Source organism: Canis lupus, chromosome 3, assembly GCF_003254725.2.
Source record: "Canis lupus dingo isolate Sandy chromosome 3, ASM325472v2, whole genome shotgun sequence".
Taxonomy (NCBI): Eukaryota; Metazoa; Chordata; class Mammalia; order Carnivora; family Canidae; genus Canis; species Canis lupus.
The window spans coordinates 62,432,505-62,456,322 of NC_064245.1; the positions used below are offsets into that span (position 1 = coordinate 62,432,505).

General features: G+C 63.8%; 1 pseudogene; it reads left to right on the forward strand.

Annotated features, from left to right (window-relative positions):
• The first annotated feature begins 355 nt into the window (after positions 1-355).
• On the forward strand, positions 356-521 carry LOC112654226 (U2 spliceosomal RNA; annotated as a pseudogene).
• The last annotated feature ends 23,297 nt before the right edge of the window (positions 522-23,818 follow it).

The following is a 23,818-nucleotide window of genomic DNA, read 5'->3' on the forward strand; positions in this document are numbered from 1 at the left end:
GCCATCCTGGCTGCTGGGTTGGGCTGTCTCAGGGTCCCTTGCCTTCACTGGATCTCTGGGAACATGTGTCTGTGCCTGCACCTCTGTATAATCGGAGCTGGCTCTGGCCAAACCCTGTGCCGGGTTCTGGCTTTTCCAGGGTACCGGGTCACCAAAAGGCCTCCATATCTTTCTGCACTGACCATCGGCCTCTCCCACAACGATGCACCACATATTCACTGAGCCCTGACTGTGTGGCGGGCTAGGCCTGAGACTTACGCTTGTCCAGGGGCCACATGCTCACACCTGTGCCCCGTGTGCACACACAGGTACACAAGGGTGTGCTGCATATCTGTGTACTCAGAAGGTCAGGCTAATTGCTTCTCAGTCTTTTGGCTAAGATCAACTGTAGTATCTGTTCTTATCAGTTTATTTATTTATTTTTTAAAAGATTTTATTTATATATTCATGAGATTTTATTTATTCACGAGAGACACAGAGAGAGGCAGAGGGAGAAGCAGGCTCCCTGCGAGGAACCCAATAGGGGACTTGATCCCAGGACCCCCAGATCATTACTGGAGCCAAAGGCATTAGCTCAACCACTGAGCCACACAGGTGCCCTGTTCTTATCAGTTTCATGGAGGGTCAGGAGCCTAGAGTCCTTGGTGGGGTCTGCTGATCAAGCCCTGGGCCCCTGGGGTTCCCCTCGGGTCAGGTCAGAGGGTGAGGGGCTCATGCTCCCAGCCTAGCCCCCTGCACCCTGTCAGTTGCTCCTTTGTGGGCCTCTGCCTGCCAGGCCCCATTCCCCCCTTCAAAGTCTGGGCCCCACAGGTGTAGTCCATAACTAGAGTGGGGTATGGGAGTGGGAGTTGCACCGCAAGGTAGACCTAGACTCCAGCGACACTGTGAGGCCCCAGCACTGAGAGCCCCCATCTGGTGGCCTGCAGCCCCAGCCCCCCCAGGGACTCCAAAGAGGGAAAGGACAGCCTTTCCAAGGTGGCACAGGGTGGGCAGAGTGGGGTCACTCCTGGCAACCCCAACCCCAACACCTCCCAGCCAGCCATCACAGCCTGCCAGCACCCGGTCTCCCTCCACTGAGTCCTGTGTGCCCCATGTGGGCCATAACTCCCAAGTGACTGGAAGCCCTGGGTTGGGGGAGGTTTATAAAACCTTCAGAGCCCCTCAGAGCCCTCCTAGGGCTGCCCTATCCAGTCTGACCTACCTGGGTACCCCAGGTCAGCCTCAGAAGTTTCTGGCAAGTTCTCTTGGTCCTGACACCCGCCCCCTAGAGCTCCCCATGGCTGCAGAGCCTGGAGCGCCAGGGCCTCCCCTCTTTAGACCCTCAGGGCTCACCGCAGGGCCAGATTGCTCCTCTGAGTGAGAAGTGCTGAGAGGGAGCCCCCTGTGTCTAAACTCCAGCCAGCCGTTTTGCCAGCCCCCCCACCCCCCCCACCCCCGTCTGCTACCTGGTACCAGCCCCACCACATACCCCTGTGGCCCCTGCCTGGCTCCTGCCCGGTGTGAGGATGTCTTGACTTCTGAGCTCTGGCTGTCAGGGGGCTTTGCGCTGGGAGGGGGCCTTCCTGCACTCAGGTGCTTCTCCTTCATGGAAGGCAGGTAGGCACAGATAGGGGATGTCCCTTGGGTCTCCCCTCTGGAATGGTCCCAAGACTCCCCTCCCCCCTCCCGCCGCTCCTGCGCCCCCCTGGCGTGGAGCCCAGCAGCCCGCGGAGCTCATTAGTGCAGCGGCAGCCCTGCCGAGCTCGCTTTAATTGGGGCCGGCAGGACGTGAGAACCTGGGGACCCTGTGCCCGGGCCGTGGGGGAGGGGGCACCTTCCAGAGCCGCCCGCAGCGGGCCCAGATTATCTCGGCTCAGTGGGCCCAGCGAGTGGTAATTAAAGCTGCCCGCCTGGACTGCGGTGACAGAGGGAGGCTCCGGTGCCCACCCTGGCCAGAACTGCTGTGTGTACCCTGTGCCCATGAGTCCCAGGTGGCCACCTGGTACGCCCTAGCCTACCTCCCATCTTGCCTGCTGCAGTACCCAGGGCAGTCACTGAATGCCAGGGTCTGAATGCTAGGTGACATGGTCCTGGAGGACCGTGGTGGGAGGGTGGTATGTGAAGGAAGGCTCACGAGTAGGGGTATGGGTATGCCAGCCATTCTAGGACCTTGTGGGGACCCCACAGGCCTGCTGCTACTCGGGAGCTGCCTAAAGCCCTGGCTAGGTGGTAGGACACTGGACCCTAACAGAGGGGCAGCCCCCTTCAGCAGGCATGGGCTGAGCCCATGGGCGCATCCACTGGGTCAGGCCACTGGACACTTGAGGCCCTTTATGGCTCCTGACTTCATCTGGTTTCCCGGAGGCTTCACCTTGGGGTCTTGCAGCCGGGAGGGCTGGATCATGGGGGCCACACTGGACCACAGAAGGGTGCAGGTGACAATGCAGGGGGCATTGCCTTGCTTCCAGAAGCTGCAAAGGGCCTTGGGGCAGGGGTCATGGTGTGGCCTGGCCAAGGGGGTTAGGTGGACAGGCTGAGTGAGAGGCTGGGGCCCAACCAGGGCAAGCACACAGTGGAGGGTGGTGCAGGAGGCCTCGAGGCCTGGCTCCTGGCATCTGCTGTTGATGGGACGTGGAGGGAGAAGGGGTCCTCTGCTGCTCATAGGCCTGTGGTGGGGCCCTCAGCCGGTCACCCCCATGCCAACCCTGTCATTAGTTGATCGGGTTTCCCGATGCAAACCCCAGGCTCCATGCGGTTTCTCCAGAGTCATAGGATCTGGCCTGGCCTGTCCTTGTCCCGACCAGGCGGGTGGAGGCCCCTGGGCAGGGGAGGGTCTAGATCTGCCCCGCTTCTGCCTTTCCAGAGGCAAAGGGGTGAGGGGCAGTCATGACCTCCTGAAACCAGCAACAGCAGGACTCCTGGCCTTATGATCCCAGTGGGGCCCAGGACCCAGGGAGCCTCTGTTCTGGGGCCCTACAGCCAGGGGCTCTCCAATAAGGCCTGGAGGCCCCACGCTGTATGTGGTGGGCCTTGAGTTTGAGGTGGGGGATGGGGTGGGGGGTAGGGGGTAGGGGGAAGTGGTGTACAAGGAGACTGAGGCAGCAGAGCTGTGGACCCACAGGCAAGGCAGCCTGTCTTTCTTTCAGGCAAGATCCCAGGAGCAGATGGGTCAGCCCTGGGGGCCTACAGGCCCTGAGTCCCTCCTGGGGGCTGGGGGCAGGGTTGGCCACAAGGGTGCCTGTCCACCGGATACTATGGCCCCCCCCACAACACCCGCCCCGTGTGGGAAGCAGGCCTGTGGAGGAGGGGAGCTGTCAATGTTTTACCACCAAACTTGAGAGGCCATCGTGACTCCAGGGTGGTAGTAAGAGTGAGGCCCACAGGTCTCCTGGGTCTGGTTTGGCCACATTTTTTCTCTCAGGAGACAGGCCTGTTGCTTCCTCTGGAGAAGATATTTACTCTTCCCAGGGTGGGGGCGCTGCTGTGGTGCACATGCATGTATGTGCATGTATGTGCGTGTGTGCACATGTGGGGCCTGGTGCACTGTCTGGGTGGCAGGTGGGTTTGTGCAGGAAAGGAGGCCCAGTCCAGGACCTGCTCTCGCTGGGCAGATGTTGAGCCCCACCCCCCCAAGAAGGATGTGGCTGCTGAGAGTGAGAAAGGGGACCCTGGGTGTAGAATTTGGCAGTATGACCTTCCCCACCCAGGACTTCAGTCTCCCTGTTCCATCTGTGTAAGGTGTCTGGGACACTGTGGACCAACCACTGTGTCATCCCCAAGTCTAGCTGGGGACAGTCTTCTAACATCTGTAGTCTCCTCTCTGGCCCCCCTGGGAGTTACTGGCCCCACAGCCCCAGAATTACTTTGAGAGAAAAGGGTGAGCCTCTCGCAGGGTGCTGGGGGAGGGATGCTAAACCACTGAGGTAATCTTAGAGCCCAGGGCTCCAGGAGAAGAAGGTTTTGGAGACCTAGAAGTCTGGAGCTCAGTTTAGGAGAATTCAGGCAGGCTGCCGGGAGGAAGAGATGCTCAGTTTAGTGAGAAGGTTAGAAGCAAGGGCATGAGGGGGTTTTGGAGCAGCCGGGCCCTATAGTTCTAGGGGCGCTGCTTGGAGGTTGAGGGACCGAGCACCAGGCCACCCCGGAAGCTCTGGGGACAGGGGTCCCGGGGGCAGGGCCTGCCCGCAGGTTGGGCGTCCAGGCCCACGCTGCCCCGGCCTGGCACGCGGGCCTCCCGAGCTTCCCCTTGGCTGGGCTGCAAGCTCGGCTGACGCCCGGTCCGAGCCCGACGCCCTCGGGGGAGGGGGGTCCCCCCCACCCCACCCCACCCCGCCCGCGGTCCGGCCTGTGCGGGGCGGGACCGGCGGAAGGGGCGCCCCGGGCGCCGCTCAAAGGGCCGCTAATGTGCGCTAATCCCGGCCTTTCAGGCGGCCGGCCGGGCTGTTGGCCCAACAACCCGCGTCTGAAAGGGGAGCGCGGGGCGCGGGGGGCCACTGCCCCCGGCCGCCACGCCCCCGACCCCGGCGGCCCCCCGCCCCCGGGACCCGGAGCCCGCGCGACCCGGCGCAGGTGCGCGGGCGCAGGCCGGCCCGGCTGGGGAGACTGAGGCCCGGGGGCGGAGCCGGGGGGATGGGGTGGGGGTCCAGCTCCCCCTCCCGGGCGGAGTCGGGGCCGGCGGGGCGGGGAGGGCTGGCTGGGCCGCCCCCTCCGGCTGCGCGGCGGTTCCCAGGCCTGGGAGGGGCGCGGGGGCCCTCACGTCGCAGACGGGCTGGGCCCCTCCGGAGCGTGACCCCGGCTTTCAGCGCGCCTCTGGCCCGGCCCCAGCGCCTCGTTAGGGATTTAATTAAGGAGCCGCCAGGGATTTGCATAATCTCCGAGCGGGGCTGGGAAGCCCCGGGCCGGGCCGGAGGGTGGGCAGGGGAGGAGCTGGCGGCCGGGCTTTGGGCTGGGGTCTCCCGGGGCGGGTACAGAGGGTCCCTAAGGAGGCCAGGGGGCAGGCTGGAGGCAGGAAGGACCCCTTTGTGTCAAAACCGGCCCTGGAATTCCCCATCGGATCCGAGGGTCCCTCCCCCACCCCAGCTGACTGAGCCCGTGGACTCAGCTGGCCTGGGGCCCTAGGAACCGGGAAGGGCTCCCCAGGAGGGCCCCCCTGCCCCTGTCCCTGGGCACCACCCCCCGCAGGCAAACAGTGAACGCAAACATTCCAGCCCGGGTGGCCCCGGGGAGCAACAGGCCCCGCCTGGCCAGCAGGTCCCTGGTGGCAGCTGGGGTCAGGCCCGTAGGGGTTCCCAGCCCGGGGAGTGATGTCCAGGGCTGCCCACTCTCCCAGGGCAGCCATGTCCTTCCCAGGAGGTCCTGGCCTGAAGAACACAGGGACCCAGGTCTGCACCCCAGTTCTGGCTGGAGCTTCCCTGTGGCCCCGGGAGCTGTGATGGTGGCCCCAAGATAGAAGTTAAAAAGAGGCCTTTTTCTTGGGGACTTGGCCTCCATGAGGCCATCCATGAGGCCCATACTGCAGGCAGCCTGGCTTCACATTCTCAGTCTCTGTCCCTACTGGCAGTACAGATGGGGACACTGAGGCACTGGTGCATCCTGCCCCCACTGCCCGCTGGCATCTCTGACAGGGCAAGGACATGACCATGTGGCCTTGGGAAGGTGGCCAGGGCTCAGCCAGGAGGTCCTTTCGGCCACTGCCGCAACACCAGCAGCCCCCCTCCGGTGCCTGGCACCCGTCTGCCCTGCGGGCATTCCCACAGCCTTCAAAGGGCACTGTGGGGGCCCAAACAGGGCAGGGCCGAGGCAGGGCCTTTCATCTCCAGGGTGGCAGGCTGGGAGCGGGATGATTCCAGGGGGCACAGCCACCTCCCAGGCCCTTCCCCCTGGCACCCCCTGGCAGGACCTGGCACCATCACCCAGCCTGGGTGCTGCTCCAGGCATCAAGAAGGAGCCTCAGGGAAGGCTGCGGGGGAGACAGGAGGTTTGGGGCTGGTAGCACCCCACTCAGGCTGAGTCCAAGGGTCTAGAATCACCCTTCCCCATGATTGACCCAGCCTCTGCCCCTGCCTGTGCCCTGCCACCTGCACCCATGTGCCACTCTGCATCTGGAGAGGCAAAGCCAAAGTGCCTGCTCTACCCCTGAGGCGAGAGTCCCTGGTGCCCCTTGCCTGGTAGCCCTCGTTTCCTGCCTCCCCCGCAGGTCCATGTTCTCCAGCCACTGGGCCACCAGGTGCCCCATGCTTGAGGCCACTAAGGCCTGGCTCCTTCTTATTATTCAGGTCTCAATGCAAGAGGGCCTTCCTCCCTGTGCCGGCCCTGCCTGGGTCCTTGAACTCCCGTTGCTGGATCCCAGTATCAGGTCTTTAACATATACTGTGATCTGTCTCAGTGGGAGGCCAGCCCCACCCCATGCAGGTCATGTTCTCAGGACCTTGCACCTGAATTGGAGGGGATGGTATCAGCCATCTGTGACCCCTGTTGCAAACAGGGAGTATAGAGTGCGGGCACCTAGCCAAAGCCAGAGCATGGGGGCGTGCAGGCAGAGGGGCTCTGAAGCCCGGAGGGAATCTCCACCCTGGCCGCTGGCCCCATTTTCAGGGGAGGTGTCTGGAAAGTCCACAGGCCAAAGCCCATTGCGCCTTCAGCAGAGCAGCCAGATGACCCTGTGCCCCAAACAAGCCCTTGCTTGTCTGATTTGGTGCGTGAGGTCTTACTACTAGGTTCCTACCCTGCTAGGGATCCAGATGCAGGAGGTCACCTCAGCCCAGTCCTCTGGGCTCTGCAGTGGTATAGAGAGGAGGGAGAGAGGACCTCAGGCTGCACCTCCACTGTGGTTCAGGGGCTGGGATGCTTTGGGGAGGCCCTGGAGGAGGCCGTGTGCACAGAGGTGCTGGGCAGAGGGTGTCGGTCAGGGGGGTCCCTACTGGGGCGAGGCTCGGGGGCTGGGCTGGGGGCCACCAGGGCTTCCTTTGAGAGTCGATGTGTGGCAAGAAAGTACACTCACAGCCCCCTGAATTTCTGCCCACTGTCCTTGCCAAGGCCAGTGTGTGGTACCCTCCAGCCTTCCAGCCATGGGAGGGATACAGATAAGGCCCCTGGTTTCACATTCATTTCCACTTGATTTGTCTCAATACTGTCCTGGGCATTTCTGAAGCCTCCAGTCCCCTCCCCTCCCGCCGCACAGCCTTTGGGGTGGGGGCGCTGTGCCTGAGGGCTGGCCAGGGGCTCCGGCCTCCACTGCAGGGTGCCACTGTTCTGAGAAGCCCTGACCCCCTTCCCTTCCTCCGGCCCACCCCTCCCCCAAACCCCCAGCCCAGAACAGGCCTGGGTCTTCATACCAACCCCTCTGTTCCTCACACCCACCCCTCTGTTCCCCAGGCGGCCCGTCGCCAGGCCCAGACAGGGACGGAGGTGGTGCACCCGGGAGCCGGCTAGGGGGTGCATAGGGGCCCCAGCGTTGTGTTGGGGGGACCCGGGTGGGGCCACCCAGAAAGCCCGTGGCTCTGGCCATTGGGTCCCCAAAGCTGGAGCTGGGCCCTCCCGACGGTGAGGGCGGGGGGTCTCTTCTGAGGTCCCGGGGTGCGGCTAGAGTCCTGCGCCTGCCCGGTGCCCAGCCTTGCCATTGGCGCCTCCCAGCCGGGCGGCCGCAACCCCGATGTTGCTTTAATAAAACAAAGTTTTTCTTTCGTGCACAGCCTCCAGCGGTGAAAGGGCCGATTTACGGACGCCCGCGCCCCCTCCCGCCGCCCCGCCTGCGCTGCGGTGGCGCTGGCCTCACCGGGTAATTTATAGCTTCAACTTCGCGCACTCGCGCTGGGCCAGGCAGCAGCATGACTGGGGCCATTTATCCCGGGGCCCCCCCCCAGGCCGCGGAGGACGGCCTCTCCCCGCCACTCACAGGCGCCATTCACGCCCGGCCGCCCGTTCCCGCCCAGGCCACGTTCCTTATTAAGACTTTTGGAAACTCTGTAGAAGCCATGGGTGAAAACAAGCTGGGCTGTTTGCGCGGTGGCCACCGCCCCCAGGTCGCCGGCCCGGTCTGCAGGTGAGCAGCGGGGGAGGCCGCTGCTTGCAGCTCCCTGTCTCCCTCTCTGCTTGGCAGATGTGGTGTCCTCCGGGAAGCACAGCTCACAGGGCCCTGGAGGCAGGCGAGTCACAGTAACATCATCCCGTTTGGAGGTTCCCGGGTTGGTGGCCTGCTTGCCCGAGGCCAGGAAATGGCTTCCTTTGGGGGGTGCTCACTGGTGGCCCTCCCAGGATTCCCACCCCAAGAAGGAAGGCATCCATCACAGGGGTCGGGGGTCTCAAGCCCATCTGAAGCTCAGAGTCCCAAGGGCAAGTGTGGTATGTGGACAGAGCTCAGGGCTCCCCAGGGAGGATCTGCACTGTGACCCCTCGGGGCGGGTGGCGGGTAGAGGGGTACTGCTGTGATCATGAACACACAGTGCGTGCCTCAGCATCAGCGCCTGCCTCACACCCCACCCTGGTGATGCTCCTGGGCCCAGGCCGGGATCTGGACTGGCACACATAGGCCCATGGGCACACACTCATGGCACATGCACCGAGGGACAACCATGAACATATGAATATGCCACCTACTCAGGGTCTGCACGTGGACCCAGCCCATGGGCATCTTGACTGGGGGTCCTGAACTCAACAGGGTCGTGCCTTGCTCCTGACCCTCAGTCACTGCCCAGCTTGAGCACTGGCAGCTCTGCACCGGACTGGCTCCCAGGCCAGATCCCTGAGTCCTTCTTGAGTCTATCCACCTTCCACCCACCTGGGCACCCCACTGGATCTTGGCCTCCCCCCTGGCTGGCCTCCCCCACATTCTCTGGACCACCCCAGGAGCCCCTCCCTGGTTTCCCTGTGCCTGCCTGGCCTCACAGTATGTTCAGTGGAGCGGTCCTGGGGAGGTGTGGGTGGTGAGTTGTCTGCCAGGACTGAGGTCCAGGAGCAGGGGTGACCCTGTGGAGGATCCTGTAGAGGCACCCTATCCTGAGCTGCCTATCCCCCCGCCTGCCCAGCCCAGTGCATGCTGCTGATGCAGGATGGGCTGGCTGGATGCTGAAGGCAGTGCCTGGTGGTGGGCTCGTGCCGCGGAAGCTGGTCCTCCTCCACAGGCACCTGGCACTGGGGCGAGGTGAGCCCTGTCTGTTGCTCCCGGGATGCCTCCTCCCACTGCTGAAGCCCAGGAACAGCCCAGGCCTGCTGGCCTCCCTGGGGGCTGCTCACTCCTGCCCCTGCCCTTGGAGCTCCTTGGAGATTGTCCAGTTTGGCCTGGACAGCAATCTTCTATGTGTCGCTCTACTTCTGCACCAGGTCCCTGGACACCTGGCCCTCCAGAAGAAGGAGGCTCCGGACACCCGGGGGCTCGCCAAGGCCACAGTGGATGATGGGCCTTGCCATGCTGAGCCCAGAGGCTGTGTGGGAGGCACTTTGGGGGGTACTTTGGGTGTGAGGGCATGGCCGTGGGCAGCGGGGCAGTGGGCAATGGGCTGGGGGCATCCTTCTGCTCAGGGCCTGGACGAGGACATGAGCAGGTGGCTGTCACCTCCACCATCTCTGCCCCAGCTCTGTGGCCCACAGGGGCTCCACCTTCCTTCCTTGTGTGAGTGGGAGCTCTGCAAAGGTGACACCCCACCGGAGTGCAGCTCCTAGTCCCAGGTCAGGATGCAGGAAACTTGCGAGCCCAGAGGGGAAGTGATGATAACCCAAGCCCTGGGTTGTGTCCTGCTGCTGCGCAGGGCCTCATCCCACCCAGTGCCTCTGGCAGGGGACCGGGGCACAGGTTGCCTGGGTGGGGGCACTGGCAACCCAGGTCTCAGGCCCTGTATCTTCGGAGATGAGATTTTTGGTTTGTTCCCCATCTTAAGGGGTCAGTGATGGGGGCCTGGCTGGGGGTGGGTGGCCCCAGGGCAAGGGCCCGACAGGGTTAACGAGCTGCCTCCACTCCCACCGAGCTGCCTCCACTCCCACCGTCATAGTCGGGTCATTAAAACCCCATCTCCTGCCTGTGTCCCGGCCCTCCCGGGGCCTCCCGGGCCTTTGTCTCACTTTCTAAGGCTCTGACAGGATCGGCCGGGTGGGGGCCCAGGAAGAGAAAGGGGCCCGCAGCATACAAAGCCCCCGGCCCCCCGGCCCTGGCGCCTCCTCTGCCAGGATGCCAACCCAGAGCCACTCCCAGGATGCCCTCCTCCGGGGGCTGGCACGGGCCGGGCTGGGCAGGCGTCCCCCAAGCCCAGCCTGGGATGGATCCGCCCCAGCCGCACCCCACGGCCACCCCTGCGCTGTTCCCAGGCCCTGTGGCAAGGAGCCCCCAGCCCTCCTCACATTTGCCCACGCTCGGCTGCAGGTTGCTAGGAGCTGGCTGGGGGGTGGGGGTGTGCGGCCTGCGGCCGGCCCGGGTGGAGGATCCGGGCAGGGAGGCAAGCGCCCAGGGACAAAGCCTGCCTCTGATTAAGTCATCTGCCTGATGGCACCACACATGCCCCTCCAGCCAGCTGAGGGCCACTCCTGCCCATGCTTCATGGTCACTGCAGCCCCAGGAGCCCCTGTGCTGGGGCTAGGTTTGAGGACCCCCCTGCCACAATCAGAGGTGTCTGTTTCCACCCACCTGATCCTCTATGTAGCATCAGCTGCCCATGAGACCCTCTCAGGTCTGCCACTGACCGGCAGGTGGCCACAGCCAAGGCCCCTTGGCCTCAGTGTACTGTTTTGTTCTGCAGGCTGGCTGAGCATCTCAAGGCCCTAGTGCCAGGGCTGCACTGTCTCCATATACCTCTGTCTGCCCCCCATGCCCCATAACCTCTCCCACCCCGAGTGCCCATGGGAGCTGGAGGTGCTGCCAGGGGGCACCAGGAAATGGCCAGGGTGGGAAGATGGGCCCCTTAGTTTCGGGAAAGGAAGTAGGGAGGTCCTTGTGCCACAGCCACCTTTCCTGCTGCCCCCTCACAGGTCCTCCAGGGACCTCTGTCCTCCTTGGGGGCCTCCTCGGTGTGCCCACCTCCATGAGAAACTCTATGTTAGCTTTCCTCGAAGACCCCTCACCTGGGGACCTGCTGCCCCACTAGGCATGTAGGAGGCCCCGGCCCAGCAACAGCAGTCAGGTGGGGAGGCCCTGGGGGCAGGGCAGCTTCAGGACCCTCAGGCACCTGACCCCTAAGGTCAGCGGAGAAGGCTGGGGCCTCAGGGAGGGGCCACGGGTGCGTGCCAGGGGTGGTGGCCTCCCAGCCTGGCCTGCCCCGGATGGGCGGGATCAATGCCCAGGCTGAGCCAGGCTGCAGATGGGGTTTCAGGATGGGGCGGGGACTTCCTGGGATTTGCCGTTAATCAGGTCCTGGGGCGGGCAAGTTTATCTGTATCTCAGTCACACACTATATCTGCTGCATGGGGAAAGGGGCACTCTGACTGCCGCAGGGGGCCCCAGGGTCAAGCACGGCTGAGGCTTGGGGTGGGTGCCAAGAGCCTTGCTGTGGAACCTGGACCTGCCCTTCTTTCTCAGGCCTTGCCCTCTCCAGGGGTGAGAAGACTGATGTGCTCCAGAGCCAAGAGGGTGGTGGTCAGCTCTCTGGGGAGCCCACCTAGGGTCCCAGGGCCCTGCTCCCCAGGGAGCTGCTCTGTGAGCATGAGATGCCCAGAGAGCATGGGAGTGAGGGAGGGGCTTTCTGCCCTCTTCCCCCTGCTCATGAAGGGGTGGGCTTCGGCTGGGTGCCAGGATTTGCCAGGACCTCACTTCCTATCTTTTTTTTTTTTTTTTTTTCTCACTTCCTATCCTATGGGCTATGGCTCACTCTGCTTTCCTGGGGACCTTGGCTGAGTCTCAGTGTGGGCACAGGATGGAGCTCTGGAATCATCCTTTGGTTTATTTTTATTTTATTTTATTTTTATTTATTTAATGATTTTATTGATTTATTTATGAGAGACACAGAGAGTGAGGCAGAGACACAGAGAGAGAAGCAGGCTCCATGCAGGGAGCCTGATGCGGGGCTCGATCCCGGGACTCCATCCCGGGACTCCAGGATCATGCTCTGAGCTGAAGGCAGATGCTCAACTGCTGAGCCATGCAGGTATCCCTCATCCTTGTTTTTTTTTTTTTTTTTTCCTCCCCCCCCTCATCCTTGGTTTAAACCCCAATATTTCCAGCTCCATCTTGGCTGGGCCCGGGACCTGGGCTTACACACAGATAGCCTTGAATCCACCAAGTATCCATTGAGCAGCCATCAGTGTACCCATGGTTCAGCCCAGGGGCAGCGGAGGGAGCCCCCAGATGTCCACCCTCTACCTGACACAGCTTCGAGTGTGGCTCTCGAGGCCAAGGCCATTGACTCCTGTGGACTGAGAGCCTGGTCTTTGTGTTCCCGGGTATGAAAGAGGTTCTGACCTCGGGCCAGGTACCATGCCAGCCCAGGGGACATGGTGATGAGGCAGAGCCACTCTCCCCTGCCCTGGTGGCAGGGAGAAGGCCTGTTATGACTCCTGAGCCCTGTGGCTACCTCCCACTGCCCTCAGACCCCCAGTTAAGGGAAGGCATGTCCCTGTCCTCACAGCCTCACTGAGCTGGTTCCCCTAGCCTTGGAGACCCAGAGCAGCAGGGGCTGACACCCCAGGGGAGGGAGCTTTCTTGAGCCAGTGCCCTTGAGGTCCATGGTAGGGGCACCTTCAGCAGAGCCTTTCCTTCACTGGCAGGAGTGCAAAGCAGCTCTGGGGGTGGGTTCCACCTTGGGGCTGGTGGGGACCATCCAGTGTCTCCCCCTAGCCAGGATCCAGCCAGGAAGCTGGGGTAGGGCTGGAGAAGGGCCTGAGGCAGGGAGGTCGTGAGAACGATGCCAGTGCTGGTCCACCCTCTGCTGGGGCGGCTGGAACAGGATGGGAGGGAGGGGTGCCTCCATCGTGCCTGCTCAGGCCTGTTCAGGCTGAGCTTTCCCAGAACCCTAGGCTACAGCCCTGGAGGGATGAGGGGTGGGGGTGTCTGTGCCACCCCTCCCCCAGTCTAGCCCCACCTTTGGTGCAGCCCCTACCCCTTGTGGCAGAGGCAGACCCAGACTGCAGGGGCTCTGGATGGAGGGAGAGGCAGATCCTTTCCAAACCCCCAGACCCGGCTGTCCCAAGGTAGCTCTTGGCTTCTTCCTTGGGGTCCCAGACTCCTGGTATACAGCAGGCACTTATCAGGTCTGTTGTGGGACTGTCTCTTGCACCATTTCCCTCTCATTCCTTCTGCCCTGCTCGTGGCCTCCTGCCCCACCCCACTCAGGACCTGCCACTTGCCATCTGCCCTGCTAAAGACCCTGTACCCCTACTGACCTCCCCACACACCACACTCACTTTCACAGACTGACTGCTCCCCCACTCAGCTGATTCACTGGCAGTCTTCTTGCCGTCAGCCAGGAAGCTCCTGAGAGCACGACCTTGCCCCACAGTGCCTGGGACCGTGTGACTGGGCAGTTGATGTTTGTTGGGCAGATGGATGGCTCAGTGACTGGTCCAGTGGCAGGGTGGGACAGGCAGAGTGATGGAATGGTAGCCAGGGGCATGCACACAGTTGACTGGTGAGCCAATAGGTCTGTGGGCGGCATGTAGCATGCAGAGGCTGCACACCACAGGGTGAAGAGATGGGGAAGGCTGATGGGCATATGGGACTCTGGTATCTGGGAGACAGGTGGGTGGTGAGGGTGTGGAGGGGCTATATATGGTGGAGGGGTGTGTATCTGGAGGGTGAGGGGGTAGTGGAGGGGTGTGTGTGCAGTGGGTGGAAGGGTGGAGAGGTGAGTATATGGAGGTGGAGGGGTGATGCAGGGGTGAGTATGTGGAGGGTGGTGGGATGGTGCAGGGGTGAGTGTGTGCAGGCTGGGTATATGGGGGACAGAGGGTGGAAATGGAAGTTGGTGTCAGCCCGAATCCTGGGAGTTGGCACCCTGAGCGTGTGGAGGTTTGAGCTGCTGGGAGTTGGTGATGGTCCCAAGGGGAGGCGGCTGGGGGGCTCCATCTGGAGTGTGGAGAACATGCCTGGAGGCCTGGAGGCCTCGGGTTGGGAGCTGGCTGCTGGTATTAGCGGTGTGGGGGCCCGAGCAGCCAGGAAGCCGGACTCCCATCAGCACTGGCCAGGGGCCGGGAGGCATGCCTCTGCCTCCCCCTTCTTGAAGCAGAGCTGAGGGCTGCTCATGGGTGGGGAGGGGTGAGTCATCAGCCTCGGGAAGTCCGGGTGAGGGAGTCCCACACCTGCCTCGGTGGGCCCTGGAGCACCTCGCTGTTCCCAGTGGAGGTGAGGCCGCAGGATGACATCACGTCTGCCACAGGTGCCCCGGGGCCTGGCAGCGGACACCGGAGGTTGGGGTGCTCTGCCCAGCACTAGGCCAGGTCCTCACCTTGACCCTGCCAGCTGCAGTTCACTCAGGGTCACTCCAGGGTCACCCGGGGGGCGGGGCACTAGGAGGGAAAAGCCACCCGCCACCGTCCTCTGGCGGCCTCACCGGGTCTTGGCTGTGGCTGCCTGGCTCAGGGCCCAGCCCTTCTCTCCCCACCCTGCCCCAGGCCCCTGGTAGGGACTTTCAAGGACTCAGGCTGAGCTGGGTCACCTCTGGTGTGCTGGCTGTGACAGCAAATAGGGTCTTGGTAGAGCTTCCCCAGAGAACAGGGCCAGGAGAGGCAAGGGCAGTCCCACAGGACGAAGCCACCCTCCACACCTTCCCAGACACACTGGGAGGCATTCTGCTCCGTGGGGTGCTGAGGCCAGGTAGTGGAGTCGGGCTAGGGACAGCCAGTGGTGCCACCTCAGGGCTCCCGACCTGGTCGCTGCTCATCAGCAGAGCCAGGTGAGGAGGCCCTGAAGGGGTGTGGGCCTCACCACCGTTGACACTGCAGCTGCCATTGTGCCTCCTGGGCTCTCTCCCCTGTGCCAATGGGGTGAGCGGCCTCAGCCCAGCACATGACAGAAATGGGATCTCCGCCCCCTAGGCCCCTCACTGTACTGCCCGTCCTCTGAGCCTGGCTGGGCTGGGGTGGGGGTGCAGCAGGGCAGCAGAACAGGGTGAGGTGGGGGGGGGGCTGGGCAGACACTGGCCACCATGTCCACAGGAAGGGCCAGGGAGGCTGAGCTGGAAATCTTAGTAGCCTCCTCACTAACCACCTGTTGACCTTCCCCTTCCCACGCCGCCCCTGCTGTCTGTGGCTGGGGCTCCCTGAGCAGGTAGGACCAGGGCCTTGGCTCCCACTCTGGCCCTGGCCGAGCCCCCTGCGCTCTTGCAGCGGAAGAAGGATGTGGCTCTCCTGGTACATCCCTGCCTGGAGGGAGCTGGAGGGGCAGGTGGGAGCCCTGGGCTGTGGGCAGCAGGCAGACACAGGAGCCTGGGGACAGTGCCCTGCCACTCGGAGCCAGGATGGAGTTGCAGTCAGAAGGAGCGATGCTCAGCCCGTCACCATGGAGATGGCCTTCCCTGGGCATGCAGTCCAGGCCCTCTGCTGACCACGTCCCTGACACACCAGCTGGAAGCTGGCCTCTGCTCTGGGGCCTAGGCCTGCCACCCTCCACCCCCTCCCCGCCCCAAGGAGGCCCTTGCCTGGAAAGGTCCCCGGGACAAGGTACCAACTCTGCTCAATAGGCCTGGGCCTCAGCTTCCCCATCTGTTAAATGGAAATCATGAACCATGAGAGCTACTCCCATCTGGGCAGTGAACCCTGTGCCGTGGCAGCTGTTGTCACCCGGAGGGGGCCCAGCCTGTCCCCCCCCTTCTTCCCCCAACCCCAGGCCTAGAGCAGAGCAGCCATCACTGGGGTCCCCATCTGGAAACGATTGTGCTCGTGGCCCTCAAAGATATAATTAAAATATATTGGGTTTTTATGCTCTTTCCTTGGCTGGGGCGGAATCCAGGCTGGTTATGAAACAGGATCGCACTGACGGTAGGCGCGGGGGGCATCTGACCCCAGCCCGGGCTGACCGTCTGTACATCCTCCTCCGTCGAGGCAGTAGCAGGGGAGCCTCTGAGGCCTGTGCCTGCTGCCCCTTGGCCTCTGAGTGATCCTGTACTCGGGGGTGTCTCCTGCCTGCCCTTTGGCAGGCGGTGAGACTGCTGGGTTTGGTCCTGCTCCTCCTCCCTGGGAGCCCCTCCCTTCCCTCTCCTGGGTCGTACCTTCTAGGCCTTGCCTCCCCCAGGAAGCCTCCCTGCCTGGCAGCCACATTGTAGAATGGGGCCCCCTTCCTCACACAGCCCTGTCTGTGAGATTCGACGGTCATCCTGGCCTTGAGTGCCCAGGACGGGTTTGGGGCTTGAGGGGGCCTTGGATGGGTGCCTGCCTGGCTGAGGCCAGCCGCTCTTCCAGCCCCGGCATCTCCGCCAAACCGCCGGCTCCAGGAGCTGATGAGAACAGCCCACTGCAGCCTCCGGAACTGGCAGCCCAAGGGGCAGGGCACTGGGCGGGCCGCTGCCTCCTTCAGAAAGCCCCCAGCCTGCAGGCTGGGCCGCTCCTCTCACCCTGGGCTTGGGCTCCTCTGAGGGACCCCAGGTAGCCTCAGGCCCTGTCTCCCTCCCAGCCTCAAGCAGCGGTGCCCTCCTGGCCCCCTGCCATTCCATTTCTCCCTGGCCTGGGGCTGGCACTGGTGGCTGGGGGCAAAGCCATGGCAGGGGCGACCCTGACCGTGTCCAGAGAGTCCTGCTCAAAGCGGCTGCTGTGTCCTGTCCATGGGCTCTCCAGTGTTGTGGCCTCTCAGGGAGGGTGAGAGGACAGAGGGGGCCCGAGGGGCCCTATGTCCCACCGAGAGCTCTGTGTGTCCAGCCACACATCGCCCCACAGCCTGGCCCCAGAACCCTCAGTACAGGGCCGTCCCTGCCACAGAATGGGTGACACAGCCATCCATCCCTGCTGGCCTCTGGCAGTGGGATGGGAGGCTCTCCTCATCAGGAATGAGCCCCGGGGGCTGGCAGTGCACTGTTCACACTGTCGGGGGAGTACCTGGGCATGCGGGCCCTGCTGGGCTGGGGGCAGCCTGCCCGGCCCTGCGGGAGCCACATGCCCCACCTCCTTCGGGGGATCCTTCTCCCAGGGCCTTCCCGGGTCTCCTCCAGGTGTCCCCACTGCCTCCCCGTATCTCCCACAGGCCAGTCCCCACAGGTCACTGTCCTTGCCATCCACCCTCTGACACCCTCTGCGGCTTCTCTGGATATGGGTCCCAAGGCCAGGGTGCTGGCCTCCCCTGCCCATGCACTCCCCCAAGTCCCCGCACTATGGGACTGGCCCTAAGCCTGAAGGCTGCCAAAGGGAGCCCAGGGTAGCTTTTCTGGGGAGGGGCTCCTTTGAGAAGCCCCCAGCCTCCAGTGAGTCAGGGCCTGGCCAATGTCGCAGAACAGGGCTCCATGGTAGGGTGGGCCCCAGCCAGCCTGACCTGTGGGAGGGTGTGGTCTCCCTGCTTATTGTCCCCGCCCCCTCCTGCAGGTGTGGGTCAAGAGCTCAGGTCTTGGAGTCCGGAGCTGGCTTCAGAGCCTGGCCATAAGGAGGATGACAGCTCGGCCTGGGGCCCCAGAGCCCTGGCACCTCTTCTCTTCTTGCTTTGCTAGAGCTAAGTCCCTGTGCAGAATCCTGGCCTGCAAGCCTCTCCCTGGGCTGCTGGGCAGTCAGGCCCAGAGCACCTCCCCCAGGAAGCCAGCCTTGCCCAGCTGTCCCTGGCAGGAGGGAGGGGCACGTGTGGCTGGGCCTGTGGGGCACCTTGGGCCAGACAAGCCTGGGCTCAGGGCAAGGGCACATTCCTGCTTCCTGAGCATGTGGGGAGGGGGTTCCCAGAAGCATCAAGCAGACCTGGCCAGTGGCCCGTGGGAGAGCCCCAGCACTTCCTGCTTGGCGGAGGACTGCCTGCAGGGAGCCCAGGAACCCGGGAGCAAAAGAAGAAGTGGAACATGTCAGCAACAACAACCATACTTGCCCGCCTTCTCGGGGCCTGCCCTCTGCCAGGACCTGCATGGCCTCCCCTCCCGGGGATCCTGAGCCGACAAGGGCCGCCCCGGGCATCTAGAGCCCCTGCCCTGCTGCCGCGTGTTGCCGCCTTCTCTGGTGCTGCAGGGCCAGGACTACGGTCCCATCCAGCAGCCTGGCTGTCCTGACTCCCTCAGGGCCCCTGCTTTGGGTTGTCACCGTCCATGTGAGGACATGGGGAGGAGGGGCTCAGGAGCCCCTGGGCTATTCCAGGAAGCAGAGGAGGGCGGAACACCAGGGCAGGGTGGGGAGTGGCTGAGAGGGCTGTGGGACCTCGGGCAAGTCACGTCGCCTGTGGGGTGGGGTGCCGCCCCGGCCCGCCCTGCGGGGTGGGGGGGGAGCAAAGTGAGATCATGCTGCTGGCAGGCGAGCTGGCACCTGGCATGTAGGGTGCACTCCCAGAGGGAAGCGGCAGCAGGGTGGGCACGTCAGGGCGGGCATAGATCCGGCCCATGCCTGCCTGGCCCGGGTGGCCCTGGGGCTGGGTGGGGCCTCGCCAGGGGGACACAGCGACCCCCCAGGCAGCTGAGAGGCTGGGCGGGTCACCCAATGACCAGTCTCTTCTTGGAGAGGGGCCCTCTGCTGGCAGCACCCACTTCCCATCCTGAACCCAGCTCTAGAGCCCCTCCTCCAGGAAGCCCGCTGGTGCTGGGCTGGCCCATAGTGGAGTGCCCCATGAAAAGAAGTGGTGAGCAGGATGGCAGCGTCCCAAGGCCTGGACCTTGTCAGCAACATGGGGTGACCAGGGCCTGGGCGCCAAGCCCTGCTCTGGAGGCAGCTGCAGGGTCAGCTCCCTTCATCCCTCACAGTGACAGGAGCCCCAGAGCCTGCCCCCCGGCGGTGTGCTGTCATGTCTGTGACTGGGTGCTCAGGAGGGCCCTTCGGAGCCTGAAGTCCCAAGTCCTCCAGGTGCCAGGCTACGGGGTGGGAGGACCACTCACCTGGGAGCCTCCAGCTTTGAGGACCCACCTTCAGTCAATGAGGCCAGGTGAACGGGCAGGAGCCTCAAAGCAGAGGAAGCACACCCACCGAGCTGGGTGATGGAGAGGTTGAGACCACATGGTGTGTCCAGTGCAGATAGGTGGGTGGAGGTGGGAAGGCCTGGTGGATCCCGGCCCTTGGGTTCCCGCCCTGGCTCTGCTCTGTGGGTGAGCTGCCCGAGGGCTGGATGCAGGGACACAGGGACACAGGGCTTGCCTAGCCATGTGTTTCTGATTCTCGAGGCTCCCCAGCATGCTACTTGTGTAAGAGGCGCCCCCCCCCACCTTGGGCCTGCCCAGAGCCCTGGCTCCTCTGGCTGCTTGGTCTGGCACAGGGTGACATACCCACCAGCCCCAGCCCAACTGAGGGGGATGGTGGGGGGCCACCTTTCAGGTCCAGAGGAGGCTGAGGATCATTGGCACATGACCTCTGTGTAGTACAGAGAGGGTGAGAGCCCTGCCTGGGGTCCTGAGAGCAGGGAACAGAGCCAGGCCAGCCTAGTCTTTGGTCTCCAGGATAGATGCTGCCCCAGCCATCTGCCCTCTGGGGAGCGCGGGGCCAGTCGGGGATGCGGGTTGCCTATGCTTTGTGGGAATGTCAGGCCTTGCAGAGCACAGGGGCCAGTCCTCCCTTGGGTTGGGGCAGCCTCACCCCTGTCCCTGTCCCATGCTCCCTGCTTCTGCCACGGGAGGGGAGGGAGTATCCCAGCCACCTCTGCCCCGGGAAGCTTAGTGGGAGTGGGTGTGTCTCCATGGCATGTAGGGGGTGGGGCAGAGGAGGCTGGGAAGCAGCAGCTGGACCTTACTGGCTGCAGAGGGTGCCTGGACATCCCTGAGGTGCACTGATGCCCCTACTCCCCCCACACCCCTAGCCCACAGCACACTACCTCTCAGTGTGGTTTGTAGTCACTTGCTCACTCCTTTGCCCTCCGCCAGTAGGTTGGCTTTGCCAGGGCAGGGACTGGACCCATCTGCTCCCGGCTGTCCTCCGAGGCCTGGAAGAGGGCTTGGAACACGTGTTTGTCATGTGTGTGGACAATGCATATGTGCAGTGTCTCAGGGCCTGAGGTCCCACCTCCTCTTGGGGGCTGTCAGGGGTCTGGGTGGCCAGACCCACGGTGGCCAGCCCCTGCCCTACCTCACCCCTAGCACCAACCACTGTTTTCTAGTCAGCCCTGCCGACTGGACTCGCAGTCACCAGGGCCCCTAAGAGGGTCAGGCGTGGCCTCAGCAGCTAGTGCAGGGCAGTCCCGAGGTTGGGGTTGGGGGGTGTCAGGCTCTCCCACAGGCCACAGGGCTGGGACACTGCCTGCGGGTGGGAGGTTCACAGTTTGGCCCCAGGCCCTGTCCTTGGCAGCTCTCCAGGCCCCACCCGGTCAAGGCCCTGCCAGCCTGGCACACCAGGGAAAGACCGCCCTCTGGTGGGACCCCGTGAGCTGGCTGCAAGTCTGGCTCTCTCCCCGTCGGCATACACAGCACCATTGGACACCCAACGGACGGATAGACAGCAGGCCAGGCCAGTGGCCCACAGGCCGCCCACCTCTCTGCAGCCCAGCTCAGGCGCCCCCTCCTCAGGGAAGCTCAGTGTCACATGTCACCCCATTGAGATAAACACAAGCGTGCTCTCCCACAGCCCTGCCTGCCCCATCTCTGCCCCAGCAGAGTGAACACCTGGGTCCCTAGGATCCCAACCCAGGGTAAGCCCAATGTGGGCCCGCGGGGGCTGGGTGCACACAGGACTGGGGCATCCTCTCCCAGTTGGCCAGGACGACCAGGTCAGAGGGTACTGCCTCTGGGCACCTGGCTCCTGTGCTGGGCACAGCCTCCCCTCACTGGGTCATTCCTTCCCTCCCTCCCCCACTCACTCATTCGTACACCCTGTCAGTGCACCCGCTGTCTGCAGGAGGCATGTCCTAGAGCAAGGGGACCTGGGGGTTTCCTGCTGCCCACACGTCTGTCTACCCCTGTATTCACTCTACAGACACCTGGAGCCCAGGGCCAGGTTGGGGGCAGAGGGTTTTCTCTGAAGAGTCTGGCCCACTCCTGAAGTATTATTGTGCCCTGTTGCCTGGCTGGTGATCAGGGGGGCCAGGGTGCAGTGCCTCCCACCCCCAACATTGCTGGACAAAGACTGGGCAGAGAGGGAAGGGGCTGTCCACTCCTCCCACCCCGCCGGTCCCAGCTTGCCCAGAGCCTCAGGGGATGATGCTGGCCCCACCCCGGGAGTTCCTCACCCAGCACCCCTGCTAGACTTTGGGGCAGGCCTGGGTTGGTGCACAGGGGTCTACTGGGTAGAGGGGAGGTGTAGGGGGGAGGATTGGTGCCCCCAACAGCTAAGCAGGGCCCCAGGGTGGAGGCTTGGCAGGAGGCAGCCCAGTCCAGCCCAATGGCACCCCCTGCAGGCTTCCTGGCCCAGCGGCTGCCTCACAGCCTTGGTCAGAGAGCAGGAGGGTCAGAGGAGCCAAGCCGGGCAGTGCAGGGGTCCTGGGAACGGAGGCCTCTAGGAGCAGGGCCGGGGGGCATGTCCCCACATGTGCAGCCCCCACAGGCGTGCTGTCCACCTCATGCACACATCCCGACACATGTGCCCACCTCCTGAGTGCACCCCATCTGGGCTGCATTCTGGCCTCATGCAGCCTCATTGGAAACAGGAGCAGGCTGGGGGCTAGAGAGCAGTCACTGGGACCAAAGTGGTGTGGTGGCTTGCTGGCCTCTGCCTGCCAGGACCTCCCAAGAAGGCATGAGTGACATGAGCCCAGCACACCCAGGGTAGCAGAGGGGCCAGTGAGGGAGCTCAGAGCCCAGGTCACACATGCACACACAGCACGAATGCCCTTTGGTCTTTCCAGACCAAGAAAGGGCCTTCTGGGCACCCACTTGGCCACGCAGAAATCTTCATTCCCTTCTAAGGGGCCAAGGAGAGTGTGGGGTTCCACTGGGGCTGGGGGCAGCTGTGGGTGGAGGCAGCACTTGACTTCAGGGAGAGGCAATGGCGAGGGGGAACAGATGGTGACCTACAGCTGGGGGCCGCAAAGGTGGCCAATCCCCTGCTCTTCCCCCAGGGGGATGGAGCCCCGTGGCTGGCAACCCCTGGCCAGCAGCCCTCGCAGCGGGGTGTGGTGGCCACAGGTCCAGGGAGGTCAGGTGGGGCACTCATGCCGAGAGTCCCAGTCCCTCATGACCTACCTAACCTAATCCCCTCCCTAAGCAACCCCTGCCCCATCCTGATACCATCCTGCTAGGGGGTTAGACCTTTGTCACGGGAGTTTGGGGATGCACATTCAGTTCATAAGAGGAGGATTCTCCACAGGCTGGTGGGGGGGTCCAGCACCCTGGGGTGCTCATGTCCCGGGCAGAAGAAAGATGGCTGGCAGCCCCTGGGTGCCCGGCTACGAGGCCTCTGCACCCACCCTGCTGACCCTACTCTCCCCTGCCCCCCATTCCTTTCTGGGGACCTGGAGGCAGACCCTGTGTCCCCAGGCGCCGTGGGTATCGCATGCGGGGAACGCAGGGTGCGGAAGTTGAGCCGCAGCGCCGCATGCCTGGCTTGGCGGTGTTTACCCGGGGAAGACCGGTGCCAGGCCTGCCCGGCCTTGCAGCCCCGAGTCAGCTCAGGCTCCAGTATAAACACCCATTCAGCCGCACAAGGCCCCTTTGTCCCGGAGAGAGGCTCCTGGCCCAGGATGCTGCCCGGCGGCCCGTGTCCTCAGCACGGCCTGCTGCCCCGACTGGCCTTCTCTGGGCAGACTCCTTGGCCTGGCTCAGAGAGGCCCCGGCAGGGGACAGGGCCCCGGCGGCAGCACTCGGTGAGGGGGGGTGGCAGAGAGGCCAGGCAGGCAGGCCTGAGTGAGGAGGTTGCCCCTACAGACCTCTTCGGGGCAGCCCCAACCCTGCAGAGAGGCAAGAGCCCTGCTGCCACGTGGCCACCGTGCTGCCCATGCCAGACGTGCCTGCGGGGCCAATGAGGCTGCCGGGCTGCCCGGTCCTGTCCCCAGGCAGAAGAGGTACTGCCCACAACCTGTGCCCTGCCCGGCCTCTTCTCCCACTGTGGCCTTTGGTCCCTGTGGGCCTCAGTAGGCTCTTGAAGCTCTTCCTCGGTGGGAGTGTGGCAGGGGTTCCTGTGCAGGGGAGGAGTATGGTGGGGCAGGTTCCTGTGTAGGGCAGGTAGGTGGGTCCCAGGGACAGGGGTAGGGCTGACACGAGGGGTGGCGGGCAAGGAAGAGGTTACGACGAGGTTTGGAGTAGGGTGGGAGGGACTGTATGTCAAGAGCAGGAGCCCCAGTCATCCTGGGGAAGAGCTGGTATGATGAGGATGGCCCAGAGCACTGCTTCAGAGGGGCAGGCCTTGCAGCTGGGCCAGCCTGGGTGGTGCCACGCTTCTTGCCCACACCCCCTTGCCAGCCAGGGCCAGCTGATTGTTCACAAACCCTGCGACACCCAGTTCTGCTCTTAAGGGGATGGCTTCTAGGGTCCACGTGCCCTAACCCTAACCTCTCGCAGGGGAACGGGGGAGCAGACGGGGGCATGGCCAGTGGTACAGAGGAATCACAGAGCTCCGGGTGGAGGAGCCTGTCGGGTTATTGTGGGTGGTCAGCCCGGCCTGCCTGCTGGGAGGCGGCAAGGGGTGGCCTCTGCGTGGGAAGAACACTTAAGTGGAGGCCTCATTTGCAGGGGCCTGGGCAGGGCTAGCAAGGGAGTTCCCGGACACCGGTGCCCCCAGACACACCTGGTTTGGCTTGGTGATGTCAAGGAGGCCACTCTGAGAAGTGGCTTTTGAGCAGAGGTGATGGCTGTAGGGCAGCACCTGCCCGGGCCAGTCCTGGGGGTTCTTGAGTGAGGGAGGTTACGGATGGGAGGTGCCACAAGGGCAGAGATCCTGGGACTGCGGGCAGGAAGGTCATGAGGGC